Source organism: Carettochelys insculpta, chromosome 4 (genome assembly GCF_033958435.1).
Source record: "Carettochelys insculpta isolate YL-2023 chromosome 4, ASM3395843v1, whole genome shotgun sequence".
NCBI classification, from domain to species: Eukaryota; Metazoa; Chordata; order Testudines; family Carettochelyidae; genus Carettochelys; species Carettochelys insculpta.
In genome coordinates, this window is record NC_134140.1 from 13,221,156 (window position 1) to 13,244,765 (window position 23,610).

The 23,610-nt window shown below is 44.5% G+C and overlaps 1 pseudogene; it reads left to right on the forward strand.

Annotated features, from left to right (window-relative positions):
• The first annotated feature begins 9,768 nt into the window (after nucleotides 1–9,768).
• On the forward strand, nucleotides 9,769–23,363 carry LOC142012217 (uncharacterized; annotated as a pseudogene).
• Nucleotides 23,364–23,610: the final 247 nt, after the last annotated feature.

The window sequence follows — 23,610 nt, forward strand, 5'->3', positions numbered from 1 at the left end:
AGACAATCCCGGTGAGACTGCGATTGTGAAAGAATTGGATTTTCTTTGGATTAGGACTGAGACTAAACTCCAACGAGAGCTTCTTGAAATGCTTGAGCTGATTGGACAATAAAAATGTTCTCTCTCACCAGATTCCAGACATTTCACCAAATCGATGATTTTCAGCAGTCATTTAAATAAATATCACAGCGGCCTCATGGCTTAGGCCAAATGCTGCAGCTGAGGACAAGTGCAGTGTCTGCTGAAATAGAGTACTCCCACTTTAAAAGGTTTTTATTTCTTTTCCTAAATACATTGTCACTCTACAACCCTGGAATAATTTTCTTTAACAGGTGAATTCAACTTCAGCAGCTCCACTAAATTATGTTTTAAACAAAGATCTTCTTTTCTCTCTGCACTTTTGGCAGAGGAAAGTCAGGGGATAAAATGGGGAGTGGTATCGGGGAGGGAGAGGGCCCTGGCAGTTGAGTTTGGTTTTACACAAGATAGTCCATTCAGTAAACTCTGCCCTGCTACACTATCAGAATCCAGATCCCTGTGTAAACAGGCACTAGGATGTGGTTAAACTGCCAGAAAAGCAGAACTTACAAGAAAGAAACACACTATGTTTTGCATAAATCTACAAACCTCCTCATACCCCCATAGCACAAGGTCCTCTAAGCAACCGAGATGATCGTTTGCCCAAGCAGAACCAGCCGCAAGGGCCTACACAGCCCAGAAAGTGCAGGCTCTAGGGTAAAAATCAGGCTGCATGGCCACAAAGTGCACTGATCCAGAACCTTCTCTCAGTGTCCCAAGGGATCCCCAGACACAGTTCTGGGTGACTCTTGAAAAAAGGTAGCGACACAAACACCCCCTGCCCTCCCTTAGGTGGGCTCCTCTCAGACACCAAAGCCCTCACTCACAGAGGTGTAATTCAGACCCCCCTGCACCATCTTCACTCAATCTGTCCCTAAGGGGGGGGGGATTGCTGCCCTTTCAAACACTGTGAACATTGGCAGTTCACACTCCTCCCAGCCCATTACTCTGCCCCTGAGTAATCAAACAATCTATGCTGGAAGACAGCACTGGATCCCAATGCCCACACCTTGCAAACCTCTCTCCCAGCACTCTGGGGGTTCCCAGCACTATAGGGTGATTCAATTAACAGTGACATACTGTGATATCCAGCCGTAAGGGCCACCTCCTGGTCTCATCTATCAACACAACCTCCTCTTCCTATCAGTGGGAGCTGCAATCCCAGATCAAGGACTGGAAAGGGCTGATTATCAGTAGCTTCTGTACTGGGACATTTACACAGAACAGCTGCTTTGCATATTTCTACCCAAGTGACAGATCTGCACATTGGAGCAAATATAAACGTTAAGATTTCACACTTCATGATCCCAAGCTCAGTTTCTGTGATTCTACAAGGATCAAGCTGATTGCCCAGATTCTGCTTCTCTGGCTCCTCGTGCTCTGGATTCTGGGTAGGGATAAGGTCAGCGGAGACACCAGTTTATAATTGGACTTAAAAATCTATATCACTATTTACCTAGCAAAACGTGTAACTTAATCCCATTCCAAGTGTACAGAAATGAGATGGTAACTAAGTGGGTAAATGAATGTCTTAGAATAGATGCTGAAAGATGAAGCTTTGGTTTTGTAACCATTACTTTGCTCAACTGATCTGTTTCTTTTTATTGTAATTGTTTTCCCCATCCAAGCTCCAGAGTCCAGAATCCCTGGCAGTGTTTCCAGGAGACACAGTCACTATCAACTGCAAATCCAGTTCAAGCCTTACCCATGCAGGTTTTGAACACTTAGCTTGGTACCACCAGAAATCAGGACACATTCCTAGGTTTCTTATCTATTATGCTACTTCCCTGCAGTCTGGGGTCCCAGCCCGGTTCAGTGGCAGTGGGTCAGGCATGATTTCACTCTCACCATCGGCAAGGTTGAAGATGAAGATGCTGGAAATTGCTGTTGTCAGCAATCCCGCAGCTACCGTCTCACAGTGATACAGACCAGCATAGAAACCTGCCTGCACTGTAGGCTTTAGCCTCAGAGCTGTTTCCTGAACAATTCCTTTGTCAGTCTCAGTTTATTGTGTTAGTGTGTAGCTTCACAAAAAAAACAAGCAGTCCCATAGCACCTTAAAGACCAGAAGGTTTATTATTAGGCAGTGAACTTTCATGGGTAAGACCCACTTCAGATTTTGGAGCAAAAATAAGAAAGGTGGAGAGTCATCTATCATTAAAAGGACATGGGGAACACTTTAATCTCCCAGTATGTATACTCATATAACAATCTCATTATAAAGGGCTTTGAACACCAGGGAGACATGAATTTCAATTCATCTGCAAGTTTACACATTTAACAGGGCAGAGGGGGACATAAGAACATAAGAATGGCCATACTGGGTCAGACCAAAGGTCCATCGAGCCCAGCATCCCATCTGCCAACGGTGGCCAATGCCAGGTGCCCCAGAGAAGGAGAACAGAAGACAATGATCAAGTGATTTATCTCCTGCCATCCATCTCCTGCCCTTGTTATGAAGGCTAGGGCACCATACTTTGTCCCTGGCTAATAGCCATTTATGGACCTAACCTGCAAAAATTTATCAAGCTCTTTTTTAAACCCTAATAGAGTCTTGGCCTTCACAGCCTCCTCAGGCAAGGAGTTCCACAGGTTGACTGTGCGCTGTGTGAAGAAAAATTTCCTTTTATTAGTTTTGAACCTACTACCCATCAATTTCATTTGGTGTCCCCTAGTTCTTGTATTATGGGAAAAGGTAAATAATTTTTCTATATTCACTTTCTCCACACCATTCATGATTTTATATACCTCTATCATATCGCCCCTCAATCGCCTTTTTTCCAAACTGAAAAGTCCCAGTCTCTCTAGCCTCTCCCCATATGGGACCCTTTCCAAGCCCCTAATCATCTTAGTCGCCCTTTTCTGAACCCTTTCTAATGCCAATATATCTTTTTTGAGGTGAGGAGACCACATCTGCACGCAGTACTCGAGATGTGGGCGTACCATAGTTTTATATAGGGGAAGTATGATATCTTTTGTCTTATTATCGATCCCTTTTTTAATAACTCCTAACATCCTATTTGCCTTACTAACTGCCGCTGCACACTGCGTGGATGTCTTCAGAGAACTATCCACTATAACTCCAAGGTCCCTTTCCTGATCTGTCGTAGCTAAATTTGACCCCATCATGTAGTACGTGTAATTTGGGTTATTTTTTCCAACATGCATTACCTTACACTTACCCACATTAAATTTCATTTGCCATTTTGCTGCCCAATCACTCAGTTTGCTGAGATCTTTCTGTAGTTCTTCACAATCCCTTTTGCTTTTGACTGTCCTGAACAACTTGGTGTCATCTGCAAACTTTGCCACCTCACTGCTTACCTCATTTTCTAGATCATTGATGAACAAGTTGAACAGGATCGGTCCCAGGACTGACCCCTGGGGAACACCACTAGTTACCCTCCTCCATTGTGAAAATTTACCATTTATTCCCACCCTTTGTTTTCTGTCTTTTAACCAATTCCCGATCCATGAAAGGACCTTTCCTCCTATCCCATGACCACCTAATTTACATAAAAGCCTTTGGTGTGGGACCGTGTCAAAGGCTTTCTGGAAATCTAGGTATATTATGTCCACTGGGTGCCCCTTGTCCGCATGTTTATTAACCCCTTCAAAGAATTCTAATAGATTAGTTAGACACGACTTCCCTCTGCAGAAACCATGCTGACTTTTACCCAACAATTCGTGCTCTTCTATGTGCCTTGCAATTTTACTCTTTACTAGTGTTTCTACTAATTTGCCTGGTACTGATGTTAAACTTATCGGTCTATAATTGCCAGGATCTCCTCTAGAGCCTTTTTTAAATATTGGTGTTATATTGGCCGTCTTCCAGTCATTTGGTACCAAAGTGGATTTAAAGGATAGGTTACAAACCACTGTTAATAACTCCGCAATTTCACATTTGAGTTCTTTCAGAACCCTTGGGTGAATGCCGTCTGGTCCTGGAGACTTGTTACTATTCAGCTTATCAATTAAATCCAAAACCTCCTCTAATGTCACTTCAATCTGAGTGAGTTCCTCAGATTTGTCACCTAAAAAGGCTGGCTCAGATTTAGGAACCTCTGTAACATCTTCAGCCGTGAAGACTGAAGCAAAGAAATCATTTAATCGCTCCGCAATGGCACTGTCTTCCTTGATCGCTCCTTTTATATCTTTATCATCCAAGGGCCCCACTGCTTTTTTAGCAGGCTTCCTGCTTCTAATGTATTTAAAAAACATTTTTCTATCATTTTTTGAATTTTTGGCTAGCTGTTCCTCAAACTCTTTTTTGGCTTTTCTTACTACATTATGACACTTAATTTGGGAGTGTTTATGTTCCTTTCTATTTTCCTCACTAGGATTTGACTTCCACTTTTTAAAAGCTGCCCTTTTCTCTCTCACTGCCTTTTTAACATGGCTGTTTAGCCATGGTGGTTCTTTGTTAGGTCTCTTACTGTGTTTTTTTATTTGGGGTATACATTTAAGTTGGGCCTCTAGTATGGTGTCTTTAAACAGTTTCCATGCAGCTTCCAGGGATTTTAGTTTAATTACTCTACCTTTTAGTTTCTGTTTAACTAGCTTCCTCATTTTAGTGTAATTCCTCTTTTTGAAATTAAATGCCAGAGTGTTTGACCGCTGCGGTGTTCTTCCCAACACAGGAATATTAAAAGTTATTATATTGTGGTCACTATTTCCAAGCGGTCCAGTAACAGTTACCTCTTGGACCAGATCCTGCGTTCCAGTCAAGACTAGATCGAGAATCGACTCTCCCCTTGTGGGTTCCTGTACTAGCTGCTCCAAGAAGCAGTCATTTAAGGCATCAAGAAATTTAATCTCTGAATCCCGTCCTGAAGTGACATGCACCCAATCAATATGGGGATAATTGAAGTCTCCTATTATTACTGTGTTTTTTATTTTGATAGCCTCTCTAATCTCCCTTATCATTTCAGCATCACTATCACTGTCCTGGTTAGGTGGTCGGTAATATATTCCTAATGCCATATTCATATTAGAGGAATGAATTGTTATCCATAATGATTCTATGGAACATTTTGATTCCTTTAGGATTTTTACTTCATTTGATTCTATATTATCCTTCACATATAGTACCACTCCGCCACCCGCACGACCTGTTCTGTCTTTCCGATATAATTTATATCCCGGTATGATAGTGTCCCACTGATTTTCCTCATTCCACCATGTTTCTGAGATGCCTATTATGTCAACTTCCTCCTTTGATATGAGGTACTCCAGTTCACCCATCTTATTCGACAGACTCCTAGCATTAGTGTAAAAGCATGTTAGAAAACTACCACTATTTATATGTCCGCCTTTCACAGACGCGTTGGATTTTTTTATGCACGATTGTTTCACTTCTGATCTTGCCCTTATATTATTTCCCATGTTCCCTATCTGACTAACTTCTAGGGAATCCCTATCTATGGAGCCTCGTGTAAGAGAAGTCTCCGTCCGATCCAGGTGCTCCCCCGCACCAATCGGCTTTCCCCCACCTCTTAGTTTAAAAATTGCTCTACGACCTTTTTAATGTTTAATGCCAGCAGTCTGGATCCACCTTGATTTAGGTGGAGCCCATCATTCCTGTATAGGCTCCCCCTACCCCAAAAGTGAGCTTAACAGAGATCTCAATTATCTTATGCATTAGAAGGACAATTTCCCCACCTTTGATATTCGCAGGCATGGCAGCCATCCCACTGTGAATTTACTCTTTCCAGAGGCCCTTTTAATGATAGGTGGTAGACTGACATGGCTACCCCTCTGAGGCTCTGTCTACACTCTGAGATAAATCTGAATATATTAATATTGATTCTGTAATGCTGGATTTTATAAATTCGAATTTGAGTATCCTCACTTCCCATGTGCTCTCCACAAAGGCGACTTATTGCTGCTACGCTCAATCAGCAAACATTAACTGTTGCAACTGTGCATTATGGGAACCTATCCCACAATTCCCTCATCCAGTAGTATTCTGAGTATTTTCACTGGCACAGCATGAGAAAAAAAAATGCCCTGCAAGTGTTTGTAGGTATTTGACTTCTTCCCACATTGCATTGCCCTCATTACCTTCCCGTGGTAAGCAAAAGTCCAGTTTTCCAGGCAGAAGGAAGGAAAATTAGTGCCTCAACAAAGGTCACCAAATTAACAGAAATCTCTTGCTCCTATAACTGAATTGCTTTTTAAAACTGTAGCTGTAGATGAATTATCAAAGATTTTATAAAAAGCAGCAGGTATGTGACTTCTCCATTAGCCCTCCACCCACCGTCCCCCTCTCTCTTGAGTATATCTGATCCCTGAAAATAATGCAGCCACAATGCAAAGCATGAAGGAAGAGTAGATAGTAAAGGTTTCAAAAAAAGGATTTTGGCTTCGCAGCCCATTATACAGCTTCAGTGCACAATCTGTTTTCTCACCTGGGCCTCCATCCACTCTCGGCTGTGTGAAGGATTCCAAATTAGAAGAAAGACAATAGAAACATCTAAGAAAAAAGGTTTTTGTTTTCCCTTTTCACTGCACAGGCATTGCCAGCAGAGGGGATGGGGCTTGTCAAATTTCATTGCCATTGTGGCAAAGGTTGGTATCTGGGAGGTTGAATGGCCAGTTGACATGGTCCCTGAAAATCTTTTTGGGTGCTAGAGTGTGGAGTCCGTGGCTCAAGGGCCAATTGAACTGTTCTCCCCAAGTGGCAGCCAGGACCCACAATTCATAGCCACCGGGGGAGACTTCTAGTGTCCTTGCTGTGGCAGGGGCCACGTGCGGGGTTTGGTGGAAGGCCAGTTGAGGCAATTCCCCTATGTGGCAGCCAGGCCCCACAATTTGTAGCCACTGGGGGAGATTTCCCCCACGCATCTACAAGCCTTCTGAAAATCTTAGCTGCTTGGTGAGACTTCCCCACAGTGCCTATGTCTACACTAGCCCAAAACTTCGAAATGGCCGTGCAAATAGCCATTTCAGAGTTTACTAATGAAGCTCTGAAATACATATTCAGCACCTCATTAGCATGCGGGCGGCCGCGGCACTTCGAAATTGACGTGGCTCACCACCGCGTGGCTCGTCCAGACGAGGCTCCTTTTCTAAAGGACCTCGCCTACTTCAAAGTCCCCTTATTCCCATCTGCTCATAGGAATAAGGAGACTTGGAAGTAGGTGGGGTCCTTTCAAAAAGGAACCCCGTCTGAATGAGCCGCACGGCGGCGAGCCACGTCAATTTCGAAGTGCCGCGGCCTTCCACATGCTAATGAGGCGCTGAATATGTATTTCAGCGCTTCATTAGTAAACTTCGAAATGGCCATTTGCACGGCCATTTCGAAGTTTTGTGCTAGTGTAGACATGGCCAGTGGCAACAAGCCCCCCAAAAATATTTTGGTGGGGGTGGTGAGCCAGTTGGAGCAGTCCCCCTGGAAACAGCCAGACCCTGAAATTCTTAGCTGTTGAGGGAAACTTCCCCCTGGTGGCAGCAAGCCCCCAGAAATCCTTCCCGCCCTTGGAGCACTCACCGTGTGCAAGCCAGGACATGGTGCTGCCCGGCAGCATGGTCAGCACTGAACAGGAGGCACATTCTTTTATTGGGTTGGGGGCTAGCCACATGACATGGCTGAGTGCAGGAAAGACCCTGACAGCATGGTGCCTGCGGCAGAGGGCAGGGAGGACTGCACAAATGTAAACTGCTGAGAAGTTTCTCATGCCCTCATATGCACGACACATCTCCCCCAACAACATTGCTGCCATGTGGTGTGGAGGGGCAGCAGCTGATGCCAGGCAACACAGGAAAAAATACCAAGCACTCAGCTGGCAGAGGTAGAGCAAGAACCACAAACTCCATGTTGGAGCAATCTGTAATGGGTAGATGTGCTCATAGCACTAACAGCAACGAAAAAGAAGACATTTCTCAGCCTCTCGTACAAACATGACCCCACAGCCACGGGCTTCCTAGTCCTGATTTGAAATTCATAGTCTTCCTGTTACCTAATTCCTGTGCACCTGGAGAGCAGTGGAGATGGAAGCAGCCAAAGTGGAGCACTGTGGGGCACATGTGGGACACCTCTGGAGGCTAATAAATTCAATTTTAAGACATTGCACATCCACGCTGACCTTTATTTGAACTTTAAATTCAAACGACGCTACACCTGAATGGCATTTACAGTGAAGGCAGTCACATAATATTAGGCTAACTGCCTTAACTTCAAATTTATCTCATAGTTTAGACACAGCCCGAGGCTACTAGCCCACAAAGCATCAAACTCAACACACAGGGCATATACCAGCCAGATCCTATGCTAGGGCAGTAAAGCACAGATTAAGGGCTTCATACCGCCATGCACCAGGATGCAGGGCATGTACGGCTGCACAGAACAGATGTATTTGCTGGAGCATTTTGCATATTTTCACAGGGCACCCAGCCCATCAGAGTGAATACAAAAGCAGGATGGACACCTGTTCTGCACCAGCAGAGAACTTTCTGTTTCTCCCACTAGCTCACTTCAGTGGCTAGTTCACTGAAAGTTAATGAGAACCTCTAGCGCTAAAATTCCTAAGGACAATGGTGCCAGAAATGGTCAAGTCACTAACCTTAGACAATGCTTCCTTTGTTTCATAAATAAATTGGTTTAAAATGCAAAGTATTTTCACTTTTTCTCCCAGATATTTTCCAGCACATTTATGATAGTTTTATTTAACTGATTTGGAAAATGTATAAATGCTGGATTTGGAGATTTGTAATTGAATTTTAATTTCCAAGTGGAACTCTTGGCTCACTTGCCCAAGCTTTATAAATGCCCTACTGCCCTGTTCCCCTTTTCTCCCTACTCTAATTCCTATAGGGCGTAGAGATGAGGATTGGATAACAGAGCTTTCCCCTCCACTCCTCATATCATAGGCTTTGTCTCATTACTAAAAATCAAGCTGTATTAGGACACAACAGATTGAAGAGGTAAATCCACAGATATCACATTGACCTTAACACTGCAGCAAGAATCGCCCTTTGCACTGGGTACGTAAGTAGGGATTCAAGATTTCACTCCCACATTAGCACACTTTTCAACATTCTTTATTGCTTGGTATACAAAAAGACATGTTTGAAAATAGATTAGCTGATCCTGATTAACCACAGCATTAAGTAGAACATCCAAGATGAACTGCCATACCATCACCAACAGATGAGTACAATGCCTATATTGGAGAATCTGATATTCTAAATAAGTGGATACCACAACAACAGAAATTGTTGTTTGCAATCTAAAATAATGAAAACAAATGAGTTCCATGGAACCTAGTCTCTGTCTGCCACATGCAACTCTCATTTAACCAGTAGAAAACCAGGAGTAACACCTGATGGCAGCCTTCAGCCTATTTTCTCTGTTAAAGAGAGTTCACACCATTTGAGTCCTTACCAATAGGAGATCTCCAGCCTAACACTGACACTCACCACTTGCCCAGGATATTCTTCTTCCTAGGAAGACTTATTGCCATTTTGTCCTAACAAACGTCATTGTAACAGAGAAGCTCTTGCCCCGTGACTGGGGGGCGACCCACCCCTATGCATTTTGTGCTTGTCTGTGGACTGGACATGAATTTCCATCACTGAATCCAATTTGCATAGTTCATGCCCAAGTGACCTGCAGCCGCTATTCCAACCTGTTATAAATGTCGCTCATTCTAGCTTGTTGATCAGGACAGAGCCAGTCAGAGTAGCAAGATGATCTCACAGGCTCAGCTCATCTGGCTGTTGGTGCTCTGGAGCCAGGGTAAGGATCAGAACACGAAGGAATTGATGAACTATCAGGAGCGACTGAAATTTTAAGACCTAGAAATGGTGTATTTTGACTTTCATTATCTACCCTTGAAATCTATGCAGGCAATTATCTGGCTGTGGCAGGGACAGTTACCTATTATCTCTCTGGACAGCGACTGGCACGACTAGGCTCAAACTGACTGAGGCCCTTAATTACTGAAATAGAAATGTTCAAAAAACAGTTGCAAGGGAATTACAGTTCTTTAGCAAAAATCTTTCTTTCACTTTAACTGAAATCGCAGAAGGAGAGATATCTGAATAAATAACCAGCAAGAGGAACAGGGGTTAGACTGAGTTTACCATTAGCATCGCGGCAGGTAACTAGGCTTAATAATTGCGTGAGCAGGCATCTGTGACTATTTTACGATTGCAAACTGTAGTGGAGTGACTAGATCTATATTTGTACTAACTTATATTCTCTTTGTATATTCAGACTCCAGTGCAGACATTGTGCTGACTCAGACTCCAGAATCTCTGGCAGTGTTTCCAGGAGACAGAGTCACCATCAACTGCAAAGCCAGTTCAAGCATTACGGGCTCTTCAGGCACTATTCACTTAGCTTGGTACCAACAGAAATCCAGGCAAGCTCCAAAACTCCTTATCTACAGTGGTTCTACCCGTCCCTCTGGGATCCCAGACCGGTTCAGCAGCAGTGGGTCTGGCACTGATTTCACTCTCACAATCAGCCAGATTGAAGCAGGTGATGCTGGAGATTATTACTGCCAGCAAAACTGGAGTTTACCTCTCACAGTGACACAGACCAATCCCAAAACCTGCCTGTGCTCTTTCATTCGTTGTCACAGTTGCTTCCTTAATCAAGCCAGCTTCTCAGTGCTACAGCCACATGCTATTTGGGGCAAACCTCTAAGGACAGACATTCCGCCACCTCTCTAGGTGACCCATTCTAGTGCTTCCCCACCCTCCTGGTGAAATCATTTTTCCCAATGTCCAACCTAGACCTCCTCGACTGCAACTTGAGACCGTTGTTCTATAATCTGCCACCACTCAGAATGGTCTAGATCCATTCTCTTTGGAATCCCCTTCAAATAAATGAAGGCTCTTGTTAATCACACCCTTGCCCCCCCCTACACTCACACATACTTTTCTCTTCTGCAGACTTCTCTTCTGACAAGCTCTCCTCACCTCTCCTCCTCATATGTCTGGTGTCCGAGCACCCTAATTATTTTTGTTGCCCTCTTCTGGACACTCTCCGATTTGTCCATATACTTTGCTTAGCAGGGGACCCAAAACTGGACACAGTTCTCTAGTTGTGGTCTCACCGGTGCCTAGTTAAGGGGAATAATCACTTGCCCCATCTTCTGGCAATGCTCCTAATACACCCCAATATGCCATTAGCCTTCTTGGTAACAGGGGCACACTGTTGGTTCAGATCCAGTTTCTTGTCCGCTGTAATCCCTAGGTCCTTTTCTGCAGAACTGCTGCTCAGCTAGTCAGACTTTATTGAAACACCTGGAGTAAAGCTAATGTAATGCCAGCAAAAATCCACATAAAAGCCTAAGCGTCATATTTCTCATGCACCCTCATAATCATCTAAAGATGATGGAAATCCACCGCAGCAACAAGGCTATGGCACTCTGGCATGATGATAAACAAAAGACAAACACCTCTCTCACCTGCTCCTTTTGATGTATCATTTCTCACCCTTACTCTCACTGAGATGAGAGGAAACAGGCTTCGTTCTCCCACTGGATTCAATGGGACCAGAACTGGGACCAAAAAAAAAAAAACAGCAAGTCTTTGAGCATTAGAAGAGATTTACCTAACTGGCACTGTTCAAAGGGACAGCAACAAGCCAGTTTTGATCTACAATGAGATAACATGCACAAAAGGAAACATTCAAATCCAGTTTATGCTCTTGACCTCATCTTCAAGCAATTTGATAATTTCCTTCAATCTTTGCTGAAACATTCCCCTTTTCCTTCAGAGGGAACCAGGCAATTTTCAAAGCAAATATTTTCTGAGGGAAAAAATACACATAGGTATTAAAATTGGCTTTATAAATCAAAGGGGGTTGCAACTTTAAATAGTGGACACTTGCAACAAACAACATTTTAGGATAACTCCTTTAGCAGAACAAGAAGTCCTGATGCACCTTATAGACTCACAGACATTTTGGAGCATAAGCTTTTGTGGGCAAATATCTGTGAGTCTATAAGGTGCCACAAAACTTCTTGTTGTTCTCAAAGATACAGACTAACACAGCTACCTCTCCTTTATCAGAGCCTCACAGACCCAGATCCCAGATCCCATGTAGGGAACATGTCACTTATCTGCTAGGATAAAAGTAAACTACACAGGAGCTGCGTCTACACGTGCACGCTACTTCGAAGTAGCGGCAGTAACTTCGAAATAGCGCCCGTCACGTCTACACGTGTTGGGCGCTATTTCGAAGTTGAAATCGACGTTAGGCGGCGAGATGTCGAAGTCGCTAACCCCATGAGGGGATGGGAATAGCGCCCTACTTCGACGTTCAACATCGAAGTAGGGACGTGTAGACGATCCGCGTCCCGCAACATCGAAATAGCGGGGTCCTCCATGGCGGCCATCAGCTGGGGGGTTGAGAGATACTCTCTCTCCAGCCCTTGCGGGGCTCTGTGGTCACCGTGGGCAGCAGCCCTTAGCCCAGGGCTTCTGGCTGCTGCTGCTGCAGCTGGGGGTCCGTGCTGCATATACAGGGTCTGCAACTAGTTGTTGGCTCTGTGTATCTTGCACTGTTTAATGAAAGTGTGTCTGGGAGGGGCCCTTTAAGGGAGCGACTTGCTATTGAGTCCGCCCCGTGACCCTGTCTGCAGCTGTGCCTGGCTCCCTTATTTCGATGTGTGCTACTTTGGCGTGTAGACGTTCCCTCGCTGTGCCTATTTCGATGTTGGGCTGAGCAACGTCGAAGTTGAACATCGACGTTGCCAGCCCTGGAGGACGTGTAGACGTTATTCATCGAAATAGCCTATTTCGATGTCGCAACATCAAAATAAACTATTTCGAAGTTGGGTGCACGTGTAGACGTAGCCCGGGAAGGCTATGAGCAGCATTGCATAAGGTACAGGTAACATGAACTTAGCAATGGCTCTCTCACTTTCATAGCTCTATTTCTTTCATCACCCATGAATGAAAAACCTACAGAAGTGTTCCCAGTTCTAAAGCATATATAATATCCTGGCTGTGTTTTGGACCATTAATGTACTGTTGTTTTAGAAGGAAGGAAGAGCTCCTTTTCACTTGATCAGCACGCTGAATGTGTTGTTCAAACAAATAAAAATCAAAAATACATTCACTTTCCTGATCCATTCTTTTAGCGGATAAATTAATATTTTGTCAATTTTAAAAGATGATAATTTTAATGTGTCTCAGACTCTCAAGTGCCATAACCAAAAGGCATTTTTGGTGCAGTTCTGCGTATTTAGTGTTTGTACACGAAATATGGTATTTTCTTCCAGTGAGCTCTGCCCTGTTACACTCTGCACAGCAAAAGAACATTTACCGAATGGCCACTTCTATACCAAATTTCTTTAAACAAGATGCTGAACTTCCAGGCAACTGACTGTAGGTGGCCACATTCAGCTACCATCCAGGGAGAGCTGCTTTGAAGACTTCAGTTTGGAAAATTAGGCCAAACATTTCAAGGGCTGAAATACAGACTTAAGAGTTTAGCATTACATCTGCAGGAAAGAAAATCCCAATTTATTTTAGCAATGTTACACAGAACATGGGGAGCAACACTACAGGGCTCACACACTCTTGAATGTATCAGAGGGGTAGCCCTGTTAGTCTGGATCTGTAATAGCAACGAAGGGTCCTGTGGCACCTTATAGACTAACAGAAAAGTTCTGAGCATGAGCTTTCGTGAGCACAAACTCACTTCATCAGATGCTGGTCTTGGAAATCTGCAGGGCCAGGTATAAATAAGCCACAGCAAGGGTGGGGATAACAAGGTTAGCTCAGTCAGCAAGAGTGAGGCTTACTACCAACAGTTGATCTGGAGGTATGAACACCAAGGGAGAGGGGAAGCTGCTTTTGACTCAAAACTTTTCTGTTAGTCTATAAGGTGCCACAGGACCCTTCGTTGCTGATACTCTTGAATGGGCTCTCTAGTGGGATGACAAAGCCAGGAGGCAGTAGCACTTAGAGGATGAGTGAGTCCCCTGCGAGACCCTCCCGACGCCAGTGGGTAATGCTATTGATATCACCTTTCTGAGGATATTCCTCGTACAACTAGGATTGTGAACATATTAAATTTCAGTGAGCTGCAAGGAAATATTAATGAGCTGTTCCCATTTCACCCAACTAACATAATTTCAACACAGAGTGAAGGACAGAGACTGTAATCTGTAACGGGGTAGTTCAGCAGACAACACAAAATGATCCTGACCCAGAGACCGGGCTCTCTGGTCACCACAGTCACTATTAACGGAACTGCCATTTTAATGAAAATGGGGGTTGTCTACCAAGAATCAAACAAGTCTAACTTGCCTATTTCAGCCTCAGTCTTTCACTTCTTTTTTCTGCATGTGTTTACAGCAGCTGAGAACTTCTCTCTCAACTCACTTTGCATATTTCACCCCCAGGTGACACCGCCCTGCAATTCTGGGTGAATATAAAAGCTTCATGTCACCTGGGACAGTTTGCTGATCTGCATCAGGCCACTCAGACATATCATGATGATCTCCCAAGTTCAGCTCATCTGGCTGTTGGCGCTCTGGTTTCAGGGTAAGAATCAAATGAAGGGAGCACGGGATGAATTAAGCTACAATGAGCCAGAAAAAAAAAAAGAAAGAAATTTACGAAATCTAGGAATGTTCTATATGAATCCCTAAACATTAGCGAAAGTAACTTCTGAGAAGCGCGTGTCCCTTGCATCAGGACTGCAAGGGAAATAGAAACAACTGGAGACAGGTTGGGACAAAACAGCCACTTCAAACTTATTATTATCAATATCATAAGTATTCTCAGAGGTGCAGCCATGTTAGTCTGTAGCTTCACAGACAACCAAGCAGTCCTGTAGCACTTCAGAGACTAACCAACCAATTAGGTCATGAGCTTTTCTGGGTATGACCCACTTCTTCAGATAAACGGTCTAACCCACGGCAGCTCATGACCTAATCAATTTGTTGGTCTCTAAGTTGCTATAGGATTACTTGTTAACTATCATAAATATGTATTGCAGGATATGGGAAAGTTTACCAAATCAATGCCTGGTTCATTTTGATGAACTATACTACTGACATATTATATGAGAGAGACTACACGTGTACATACTAATTTATATGTTGTTCCCTAATTCAGGCTCCAGCGGGCAGATTGTGATGACTCAGACTCCAGAATCGTTGGCAGTGTCTCCTGGAGACAGTGTCACTATTCGCTGCAAAGCCAGTTCGAGCCTCACCAGTGGTAGCTATAACTACTTAGCCTGGTACCAACAGAAATCAGGACAAGCTCCAAAGCTCCTTATCTATCTTGCTTCAACACGTGCCTCTGGGATTCCAGACCGGTTCAGTGGCAGTGGGTCTGGCACCGATTTCATTCTCACAATCAACAGGGTTGAGGCTGAAGATGCTGGAGATTATTACTGCCAGCAGTATCGTAGCTCGCCTCTCACAGTGATACAGACCAGTACAAAAACCTCCCCACCCTCTTCCTTTCATGGCGACAGCTGCTTCCTATCCAGAGTGTACCCATGACTCTAGCCTTCAGACCAATGTTTTCAAAAACCCTTCCACACCACATAGTCCTCCTGCTCCCCACCGCTGAACTGGCATTAATACCGACGGCTCTTTCCCCCCAGCATCAGTGTCCCATGGCAGCACCGTTGCCACCACGCTACCAAGCGGCAGCAACTGTCCCAGCCTAGTAATTCAGCCGCTGAGGGGAAGGGGGAGAATCGGTGATGTGGAGTCCGAGTATCCCAAGCATTACTTTTCCATTCACTCACACCCCATACGTGGGAGACTGGTGATCACAAACAGTCTGTGGGGAAACCCTCCTCTCAGGAATCTATCCCAGCACCAGTGTCCAGTTGCTAGACTGAAAATCTGCTTCAGGAATTCATTGTAATCAGAGACCAAGGCTGAGAAACTCTTATGCTCCTCAAGCAGCCTTCTTGCACCTCGAGGGTTGCCAGCTTTCTGGATGGGGCAGAACAGTGTGGGAGAGAGTATGGGCCCTAGGCTGGGTGTACAGGCTCTGAAGTGGGTCCAGAAATTAGAGGTTAAGGATGTGTGGGGCTTTGGGCCAGGGCAGGGGGTTGGTGGGCAGGGGGCTGAAAGCTCCAGCTGGAGGTGTGGGCTCTGGTACAGAGTTAGAGCTGAGGAGCTTTGAGCGCAGGAGGGGGTGTGGAGTACGGGAGAAGGTGTTTGGAGAACTTTTGACATCTGGAATTGTCTGCTGGTTCTAGAATATAATTATGCAACAAAAGACCTGAGGGTTTGGAATTTTTTTTCTTTTTTTCATTCAAACCTCCTAACTGTGGGAACTAAAGATTATCTTAAGGAAAAATTCTGTGGTTCTGCCTTCATTAAATTCTTGTCTGACACTCCCTTCATTTCCCACAACTGTGAATATTCAAATTGATAGAAAGTTGTAAACGCCATAATTTCAGGCTACCAACAAAATTAAACATGCTTAAAATAAAAAACTGTTATCCACCGTAATTACAAAACATATCAAATTCTGCCAAGCCTAAGTGCAGTTTTCTTTCTTAGTTGTGGCCTTTGGGGCATCTTGCAAAGTAGTCTTAAACAGTTAATATTCAAAAGATGTCTTTTCTGCTTTTACACTTACAATGGGAATTGATTCCGAGAGAGATTCATGAAGAAAAGTTAAATGCAGTGAGCTACCTTCCCATACCACTATGTTTAAGAAATATTGTGTTTGAGAATTTAATTAATCAGCTCTCGGGAAATTCCAGATCAAGACTCTCACTTCCATAGTGTCTCTGAGGCAAGAGCAAAAACCAAAAAGCAGGAATCAAGAGAGCAAATTACACCTACAGTTCATTTATCAAAGAGAGAGCATGTTAATGTTATGTTTGGGAGGAAATTTCCAGTACAATAGTGACACTTTTTATTGTGATGGTATTTAGATCAACCTTCAAGTCAAGTATGTTAGTGTAAATTTCTCAAATCATTCAACAGCTAAGGGAAGGGAATCTTGTAAGCCCAGGAGGTAACAAAGCAACATTGGCCTGTGGAAGCAGCCAGCAAGTATGTGATCTAAGTCTTCTAACTGACCATGGCAGCAAAAGAAAACATCATGAAGACCCCATCGACAGTGAAGTGATTGAACTTTGCACACAGAAGACATGGTAGATCAAAACCAAGAGGCTGTCTAGGATCTGTCACGACATATATACTGGCTGTTTGAAACTTGGTCTTCCACTAATACTCTAATTAAAGGCAACATCACAGTTCTTCAAAGGAATTGTCTGAATGGGGTGCCTAGAGCTAAAATGGTAGATTGGTGGATTAGACGCATCTTTAAACAGGAGGTGATGAAGCAGGTCTTGCACCATAAAGAACAAATTCTGCAAACATCTCCCACATCTTTGCATCTGTGAGAGTGACTTTTCATAGCTACTACCGCTGCTGGTGATGAAGAGAATCATATCAAAATGGAGCTGAACTTTGTTACTCCACTTTGCTCCAGGAACTTCATCCCATCCAAGACCCAGAACAAGAAGGCATATTTCCTTCTGCGAGATGACTCCTCTGATCACCAGTACAGGCCATCATACTCCAGCTGTGAGCAGCACATTGAAAAACTTCCCACCTAAATCAACATCATCCCACTGAGCACTGGCCTTACGGGTAGACAACATGGAAAACCATCCAGGGTGCTGTGGTCGGGGCTGGAACAATATGGGTACTCCAAGATGGTGGGCCCATGCTGGCAGTGGGGGAGCCTGGAACTGGACTGCTTTTCTGAGGCAATTTGGTATCAGAAATGAATTTTCATCTCTGACCAAAATTCACGTCACTCACACCCTTCCGCTCTGACCTCTTATACATGTTCCATGTCACACATGACAGTTCATTGATCAGCATCGGCCAGTCAGACATACCAAGATGATCTCCCAGGCTCAACTGATCTGGCTGTTAGTGCTCTGCATTCATGCTAAGGATGAAAAGAAGAGGGAACTGGCTTTACATAAAAAGTAAAATCATTCTTTCATTTGTCCCTCAAGACATTTACAAAATTTGCATAGTAACCTCCGAAGATTCCTCAGAGTCTTACAGTACTGATGCAGTGCTACTTTTTTTTTCATATTTGACCACAATTAAGATTTTTTTAAAAAAAAAAAGTATTTGAAAACGATTGTCTAGAGCCAATGCCCACAACAATGGAGTGAATCTTTCTCAGGATACAATGAGCTTTGACTCAAGCCCCACGAGTAATGATTAGAATGGAAAACTCACCTCAGGCTCAAGGTCATCCTCACAGCCAGAACTCTGATAATCATGGAAAAGATGTGCATGGGCATATTTGAAAACATGCAATACCCTTTAGTCTAATTAAGATATAAGTTCCATTAACATTTATTTTTGCCTACTCAGATTTCATTGGGGACATTATGGTGACTCAGACTTCAGAGTCCCTGGCAGTATCTCCAGGAGAGCAAGTCACCATGAAGTGCAAAGCCAAGTTCAAGTTCAAGTTCAAGCCTTACTAATGTTTCTGGCATTGAAATTTTAACTTAGTACCAGCAAAAATCTGGACAAGCTCCTAATCTATGGTGCTACCTGTCTGCAAGGTGGAGTGCCATCCCCGTTCAGTGGCAGTGGGTCTGGAACCAATTTTACTCTCACGATCAGCGTCTTACAAGCTGAAGATGCTAGAGATTATTACTGTCAGCAAGGCTATGAGACCCCACACACAGTGATACAGATGAATACAAAAACCTGTCTGTGCAGCTCAGTTCAACATCACAGCTGCCTATTAAACACTCACTTTACCTGTGACATGTCCACATTTGATATGGGGACAGAGGTAGGGTTAGTACATACACACTTTGCTGGATGGGCCATAAACACTGATGTTCTCCCACTGCGCCCAGCCTGCAGCAGAAATATGAATCAGAACATGGCTCAGCAATTTCACAAGCATTTCAGAATGGAAACAGAGCCATGCACAGCCCAGGGCTTTCTGAGCAGTGCTGGTGGAGGAGAGGTGAAGGGAATGAAAGAACGAGGCCCTGAACTCCAGGGCTCTCAGACTGGGAAGGCTGCAAAGGCAGCAAAGGAATATCTCACCGGGTTCCCTTGCCAACAGCCCTGGTGGGCAAGCGAAATGACAACTGGCTGCATTACAAGCTGCAGGCAGCACTATTCTGCTACTGGGAAGAAGGAATGAGAATATGGATCCTGCGAGACAGCAGAAGTGGCTGGAAGTTGACTTTTTCAGGTCCCCAAAAGGGTTCTGTGGAAGAGCAATAGTAGTGATGTCAGTCCATATCGCTGGGAAAAAAGCCCCCAGGAGCATGTCAGAAACACGGGGAAAAGGTCCAGTCCCCCTTCTACTGGGACTATGACTGGGTCCAATGAGAATCTGTTAGCCTGTTGGGGATCCTCAGAAACATTTCTTCTCATCACTGTCCCAGACTTCCCCAGCTTTGTGACTGTTAGCTCCCTCCTGAATGAAGGCTCCAGCATCCTCCAGTGATGGGATCATCCACTACAGGGGCGGGGGTGTCACTGCAGTACCTGCCAGAGGTTTGCTCTAGGGCTGTTTTGTAAGGACACTTGTTCTCCATCCCCTAGGTCTGGTCTTTGTCTCTCTTCTCCCGGCAGTGATTTCCCTTCCACAGGCCAGTTGCTCTTCTAGGGCAGCCAACAGAAAACTCTGAACATGTTGCTTCTTTTACAGTCTGTTCTTCGATTTCAAGGAAGAGAATGGATGGCACGCAGGGGCAGAAGACTTCATTGGTTTGGCTTCATGAAAACTAGCATTGAGTTCCAGCTGCTTTCCTGGATCTTGAGTTCAGTGAGCTCCAGCCAACTTGCTGCTGGACATAAAAGTGACAAAATATGCATAGGGGCTTGTGCTCCACATAAGTACTAAGTAGTTTGGGGGCTTACACACAGCTTCACTGGTTCATAGGCCTCATGTTGCCCATCTGCATGTAACCCTTCTGCCGGAAGGAGTCAGCAGCAACCAGGGCCAGGTTGAACATCTAGGGGTTCCTTTTCATCCCTCTCACATAGAACCTTCTTGGGCCCCCCACCCAGTAGCCTGGGGAATTCACATACCTCTGGGTACCTCGGAAAGGCAGTGCTTCCCCACTTGCATACACAGAGTCTGAGTGTAGAAAAGAAAATTTTAATGAAAAAGGCAGAAATGGCATATGGCATAAGCTTGGGAAAATGCCACACTCAGAGTTCATAAACAGCCCTCAAGTAACTGTCCCAACTCAAATGGATTGAGCAGTGTCCTTTGCCTCTCAGGCTCATCAGTCCAATACTGTAAACAGTCAATCCACACACCCAAACTTTCTTTGTACCCCCTCTTCAAATGCCCCACTTACAACTCTGTCCAGCCCATGCAGGCCCTGACACATCAGCCTGATGCATTCCCTCATTGAGCCTGAGGTAATGCCACCTTTGTGCTGATCCAGCATTCCTCTTGCCCCTGACAGCTGCCCCAACAGCCACCTGCCAGTGGCTCCTGCCGGTCAGCCACCGGTCACGCCTGCCAACTGCCCGCTTGCCCCTGCCTGCCAGGCGGCTGGTCGCTAGTTGCCTACTGCTGTCTTGTGGGTTTTGCTATAGGCAAAACCCTGTGGTTCTAGCTCTCCCTAGCTTCAGCTACCAGTGATTTCAGCTCATAGTGGCATTCAGCTCTGGGCGTAGCCACAGCATCACACTATCCACAAAGGTGGAGTCTCATGGAAAAACCACAGACTCACCTTTAGGTCTACCTTTGAACAGTGGGGAGAACTAGTCAAACCAATCTTACAGCTGTATAGTCAAAAGGCTCACAGCCAGCTGATTCAACCACTCTCTCTCCCCCGCCCTTCTCACCTCATAATGCTTAGATGGATGGAAGGAGCCCTGTGCAATCCATATCTTACACAGTAGTGATGACTACCCTGTACCCCCACACAACTTCAAACATTGGTGAGACTTCACAATTCTTACACTGAGTGATAGCATAAATTGTGACTTTACAACATGTTGTTTACAATAGACAAAACCTCACTGCTTCACCTGCTCCCATCAAGCTTTATTTACAAGGCATTACATATGCACACTTTGGAGATCATTTGCATGAAAATGCAAAAGGACACATTCCCCAAATCCTTCAGCAGTAGTGAGCTCCCGCTGGCACATTCCTTACATGCATAAAAGTCTATCAAACCCTTTAGAAAGTTAACGCTGACACACAGGTTTGACCCCCAACTAACAGCTAGATTTGATCTAAGGACTCCACTCACTCATCCAGGACCGTGTGCAGAAATTTAGGTGCAGCCTCTGTATTGGGGCCTGGAGATTGTACAGTTACAGTGAGTGCCTCCAGTCTGCACATTCTGAGTCGAGTGTTTTGCATATTTCCATACTGCAAAACAGCCACCAGCAGACTGGCACTGTGACGAGTCTTACAGTTTAACGTTTTGTGTTCAAGATCAGCTTCTGTAAGGACAGGCCTCCCAAGAGGACCTCTCTGGCCAGGTACACATTGCCAACTGTCGCTGGCACAGTTCTGTCACTGGGGAGTGATTAATGACTGACATAGCGGGGGTGGCAAAAGCCTCAACTGTAGATTGTTTACTCCAGCAAAAAATGCATTGTTACAGGTGAAGCTTGATTCACTCCTGGGGGCTGGGATAAGCTATTCCAGCTAATGAGAGGTTTGCCTAATAACTTCATCCACACTAGGAACACTTTCCCAGCACAGCTAAAACACAACAGTGCTCCTGTAGGCCTGGCTTCAGTGGCTGCTTCACTCGTTCCTAGGTTCAGGCTAAGAACAGTAATGTGGCAGAGTGGCTGAAATAATACAAAGTGTTGTTACTTTCTGTATCAAACTGACAAAAGAGTTTAGTGCCATTCACAGAATGTACACATGACTGCAACTGAGGGGTGCATTTCAGTGTAGAATGGTTATCTTTATGTTTGCTAAAATTCATAGTTTATCATCATTGTTCCTCTGGTTATTTTAATTGTATCCAGCAGCCAGACACCAAGGGGCACATTATAACGATAGAATCCAGTGCGGAGCAGTAAGGAAGAAAGGAGTTACCCCCCCTTTCTGCACGAATCCCCATTGAATTCATCCTTGTGAGGTGATTCACAGGAGAACAATTGTTCTGAGGCCATTAAATGTGAACCATCAGCCAAGCAAAAATGAGGAGTGGCGAATATTTATTTCCATTTCAGGTTCATAAAGCCCATTTCAACACACGCTGAGGGACAGAGGCTGTAACTTAATATGGGGTTGTTCAGCACTCATCAAAATTGGGTCTGGAAACAGATAGGCACCTCTGGGGAACACCACTGCCACCAACAGAAATCCTGGTTTAACAAACAGGGACCATACTTTCCCAGTGTCCATCCATTTGCACTTGCCTATTTCATCACTGACTCCTTTTGCTTCCCCTTTTCTGAATTACTTTAGGTCAGATGGGAATGTTCATCTGTGAACCACAATTTGTATATTTAACGCCCAAGGGGCGCTGCCATGCAGCTCTGAGCACTTATAAATGTTCCGTGTCACTGCGATCATTTGTGGATCAGCACTAGGCCAGTCAGACGTAGCAAGATGATCTCACAGACTCAGCTCATCTGGCTGTTAGTGCTCTGGATCCAAGGTAAGAATCACATGAAGGGGAACCTGGATCATTTAAGCCACAATAATTTATGGGGAAAAAAAATCTAGAAATGTTGTACAATGATACTTAACTATTCCACTGCTCACACAGCAACTTTAAAATGATGGCTTCTACTTAAAATTAAAGGGGACAAAAATACAAGCAATTAGGAAAAGGAAAAAAAAAAAAAACCTCCTCGAACTATGCTAGCATTATTCTCAAAGACGAATCACTGGGATATTTGTAAATGTTGTTTTTATTAACTATATGATTGATATGTATATAAATGATATATATTTATGCAATGCGTATATAGAGAATACACGTATACATTCTAATTTATGTTCTGTTTGTTAATTCAGTCTCCAGGGGGCAGATTGTGATGACTCAGACTCCAGAATTGCTGACAATTTCTCCCGGAGACACAGTCACTATCCGCTGCAAAGCCAGTTCGAGTCTCACCAGTGGAAGCACTCACTATTTAAACTGGTACCAACAGAAATCAGGACAAGCTCCGAAGCTCCTTATCTATTATGCGTCCACCCGTGTCTCTGGGATCCCAGACCGGTTCAGCGGCAGTGGGTCCGGCACCGACTACACATTCACAATCAGCAGGTTTGAAGCGGACGATGCTGCAGATTATTACTGTCAGCAGCATTACAGCACCCCCCTCACACAGTGACACAGCCCAGCACAAAAACCTGCCCGTGCAGTTCAAGTCAGTGTCACAGCTGCTTCCTCAATGTCCACATCTGTACAACTGCCACATGTGACGGGGGCAGGAGACAGACTGAGCTGCTAACACTGTTGCTCTTTCACCGCTTCCTCGGCCAGCAGCACAGACAGGAGTAAGCACATTGCCCAGCTGAGTCTCTTTCCTAATCCCACCTGAGCGGTTTTTCCCCAAGTGAAAGATTTTGTTCCTAAAA